Raw genomic sequence first — 4,815 nt, forward strand, 5'->3', positions numbered from 1 at the left:
AAAAGCTCCATAACATGGATGCAGAGAAAAGCTGATGGTATACAGCCTGAAAACTAGTGATGGTGAAGTGAAGCGTTCTGAACCAGTGAAGCTTTCATCACAATTGTATCGGGAAAAGGTTCATTACTCGAAGCTTTTTAAAACGGTTTATGCTGTGGCCATCTAGTGGTCATAAAAATAAATAACACCTTCCAAAGTGTTATGTTCCATTACAGCCAGTGGTTTCACATCTGGTTCTACAACTGATTTTTAGTTTTATTATATTTTATATAAATAATGTTTATTTATTGTCAAAGTCATTCATTTGTGTCGGTGTACTGGCACTAAAATAAGTAAAATAATTAACATAAATTCATAAATTAAATCTATGATCTGTTTATTTTAACTCTGCCTCAGTCCTTTCAGTCCTTGGATTGAGGCAAAGTTCATTTTTGTGCTCAATATATAAATTACGATTAAAAAATAAATCGGGAAAAGGTTCATTACTCGAAGCTTTTTAAAACGGTTTATGCTGTGGCCATCTAGTGGTCATAAAAATAAATAACACCTTCCAAAGTGTTATGTTCCATTACAGCCAGTGGTTTCACATCTGGTTCTACAACTGATTTTTAGTTTTATTATATTTTATATAAATAATGTTTATTTATTGTCAAAGTCATTCATTTGTGTCGGTGTACTGGCACTAAAATAAGTAAAATAATTAACATAAATTCATAAATTAAATCTATGATCTGTTTATTTTAACTCTGCCTCAGTCCTTAGACTGATATTTCATGGCCAAAGTTTTTTTTTAGCTCAATATATAAATTACGATAAAAAAAACAATGCTAACCCATTATAATGTAATATAATAATGTAAAGGAAATGGCACTGAGGTTCGCTTCGTTTGAACCAGAAACTGAAGCAGTTCCGTGGTTTTCAGGCGAATGAAGCTTCGGACATCATAGATCACGCGCTTTTCTCAAAACTAATCAAGCTCCGATACAGTGGGTGCTTCTCAATATCCCTCCTCTTTCCTCGCTCCTCCATCCTATGACCCGGAAACTGATCGAGCTCAGCCATCTTGTAGGACATCTCAATTCTCTAATTGCACCGCGAGGATCGAGGAGTGAGGAGGCTTCCTGAGGAGCTATGAGTGAGGATACACAGGTGTATCCTTTGCGGAAGTGTTTTTCATCGAAACACCTGACGCACGTATAAATTCTCCTTCCCTTTCACCAGGGCCGGCCCAAGCCTTTATGGGGCCCTAATCAGAATTTTATTTGGGGGCCCCTCGGTGCTGCCAATACGATTGATTATTGTCAATGCTTGATTATTCGCACACTATAAATCTAACTCTCCCATTATCAGTTTTATTTGTTGTAGCTGTGTTGCTTACATCATACCAATGTTTTTACCCTTCTACGATTTTAACTGTAACAGTAGCAAACCCATGTGGTCAGGAGTTAATTTGCACTTTAACTTTCAAAGTCTTACAGTACTAAGAGGCCTACTTAATGTGGTGTACTGAAAAGTAGCTAAATAAACCAGCAGACAATGCATTTACAGAACAGAATATTGTTTTAACAACATAAATGATCATACACAGCAGCAAGCCATCTGTACATAAAAAAACAACAACTCTTAATCTATAACTAGTTAATTGAGGCATAATGATATAGGAATATAATAGCAAAGACCCCCAAAGGTAGGCTAAGGTAAATAATGTTAAGTGGTTATAAGTACCAAGTTTATGAAACAAAATAGTTTTATTACAAAAATATCTACCCAGGAAAGTAATTTTTACACAGAAGACAAAAACTTTTATCTAAAACTAGCTAAAGTAAAATGTTATATTATAATATATCAGGGTTGCTAACATTGGTTGCCTGGCTGGAGTGAATATATATATATATATATATATATATAGAGGAGGCTTCCTGAGGAGCTATGAGTGAGGATACACAGGTGTATCCTTTGCGGAAGTGTTTTTCATCGAAACACCTGACGCACGTATAAATTCTCCTTCCCTTTCACCAGGGCCGGCCCAAGCCTTTATGGGGCCCTAATCAGAATTTTATTTGGGGGCCCCTCGGTGCTGCCAATACGATTGATTATTGTCAATGCTTGATTATTCGCACACTATAAATCTAACTCACCCATTATCAGTTTTATTTGTTGTAGCTGTGTTGCTTACATCATACCAATGTTTTTACCCTTCTACGATTTTAACTGTAACAGTAGCAAACCCATGTGGTCAGGAGTTAATTTGCACTTTAACTTTCAAAGTCTTACAGTACTAAGAGGCCTACTTAATGTGGTGTACTGAAAAGTAGCTAAATAAACCAGCAGACAATGCATTTACAGAACAGAATATTGTTTTAACAACATAAATGATCATACACAGCAGCAAGCCATCTGTACATAAAAAAACAACAACTCTTAATCTATAACTAGTTAATTGAGGCATAATGATATAGGAATATAATAGCAAAGACCCCCAAAGGTAGGCTAAGGTAAATAATGTTAAGTGGTTATAAGTACCAAGTTTATGAAACAAAATAGTTTTATTACAAAAATATCTACCCAGGAAAGTAATTTTTACACAGAAGACAAAAACTTTTATCTAAAACTAGCTAAAGTAAAATGTTATATTATAATATATCAGGGTTGCTAACATTGGTTGCCTGGCTGGAGTGAATATATATATATATATATATATATATAAATTACACACTGCCCTTTACCCACTGTTCATCTATAGTGTACATTTTTTAAACACTTAAACTATTTTAAAGGTCCCATATTGTCAAAACTGAAATTTCCTGGCTTTTTTCATGATAACTGAGGTCTAGGGGCTATTTAACTACCATATAAGTTTCAAAACAGTCAGTCCACAGTAAAATGCACACAGCCTGCATAAAGTAGCTGTGATTTTTCACGAACCGTTGTGACTTCCGTAAAAAGTTGACGTCAGAACGACACAGTCACCGCCTTCAGTCACCACCCCGAGCACCACCCACCGTCCCACTCTCCTTTTGCCAAACCCCCAGACAACATCGCGTCCATGCCATTGCTGAGCAACACTCTACAGTTGTGCAGTAAAATTCACTTTAAAGATTCTCGAAAATGAAAAAAATGTCAAAAATGTGTCTCCTTGTGGAAAACAAAAACTTTTAAGATGAGAATGACATGAAATTACCAATATAACCAGTAGATGGCAGCAGAGGATCACTCATCAGCTTAGTTGCCATTTCCACTCCCTAGTGTTTGTCACATCTTGCTTTTGGATTTATTATAAAATGACTATTATGCCAAATTTTTGTACTTTTACTGTACTGAAGTATAAATAAATAAGGTAAATTATTAATGGTATAATAATTAAATAATAAGTATTTATTTTAAAATAAAAGTATTTTATCTTTAACTGTAGAAGCTGCTAAATAATTCAGCCAACACAGACTTGTCTCTACTGTAGTGTTGTTACTCTGAATTTACTCTGCATTAATGCACAGGTCTATTTTGACATCGGCTTGTCAGATAGTTCATTCCGTCCATTGCTACAATATTTATCACTGTCAGTCATAGCAATGACCTGCGGAACAATTTAGCTGATTCACTGGCGTCATTTTTTACACTCGCGTTTGTCATTCCTGAAACAACAATATCAGAAAGTTTTATTCTTGTATATCGTTTTGCTTCATTATATAAATGATATCATTGTAATTTCTTACAAGTTTCATATTATGTTCAATTGTCTTAAAATGCATATCTGTCACTTGTAGTTTGCTGTCTCTTTTTTATGAAGGAAAGCAGAAGCTTTTACAAATTGTTCTTGTTCCGGAAGCTGAAGAAGAGACTGTAACACTTTTAAGAGAGACTAAGATTTATTTTTAACTTGTTTTTTTACTGTTGTTTTTAAAATAATATAAATATATATAAATAGAAAATGGAGATGCAAGATATAGCCTACTGTCATTTAGCTTGTAACTGGTCCTTTTTTGCTTCTCTTGTAAGTAGGGATGTTACTGTAGCCCAGTATTAAACGAGCCCTGGGGCTAAACTACGAAATTGATTAATTCAGTTTCTTTTGTAGGCTATTATTTACCTCAATACTACTGTTAGACCTTAGTTAGTAGGCTAAAAAAAAGGTTCTTTATTGGCATCAATGGAGAATGAAGAACCTTGAACATCCATCTTTAATTGGTGAGGTCCAGTAATTTGTCCTCACAAGTGGGTTGACATATTATTTCACTATATAAATGGGGACATTTGCCCTCATAAGTATAGTAAAACAAGTACACACACACATACACAACTGGTCAAAAGTTTGGAATCTTTCATTTTTTTAAATGTTTTTTAAAGAAGTTTGTTATGCTCATCATTCACCAATGATCCATTTATTTGATCAAAAATACCATAATATTCAGTAATGTTATAAAATATTATTATAATTTAAAATAGCTGTTTTCTATGTGAATGCATTGTAAAGTGTAATTGATTGCTGTGATCAAAGCTGAATTTTCAGCATCATTACTCCAGTCTTCAGCGTCACATGATCCTTCAGAAATCATTCTAATATGCTGATATAATGCTCAAGAAAACATTTCTGATTATTATCAATGTTGAAACAGTTGTGCTGCTTCATAATTTTGTGTACACTATTGTTTACAAGATTTCAGCTAGTGCTGTCAAACAATTAATCGCGATTAATCACATCCAAAATAAAAGTTTTTGTTTACATATATGTATGTGTGCTGTGTATATTTATTATGTATATATAAATACACACACATGCAGGTATATATTTCAGAAAAAATGTTATTTTCATATATT

Source organism: Sinocyclocheilus rhinocerous, unplaced genomic scaffold (assembly GCF_001515625.1).
Source record: "Sinocyclocheilus rhinocerous isolate Xijiao unplaced genomic scaffold, SAMN03320098_v1.1 scaffold5418, whole genome shotgun sequence".
Taxonomy (NCBI): domain Eukaryota; kingdom Metazoa; phylum Chordata; class Actinopteri; order Cypriniformes; family Cyprinidae; genus Sinocyclocheilus; species Sinocyclocheilus rhinocerous.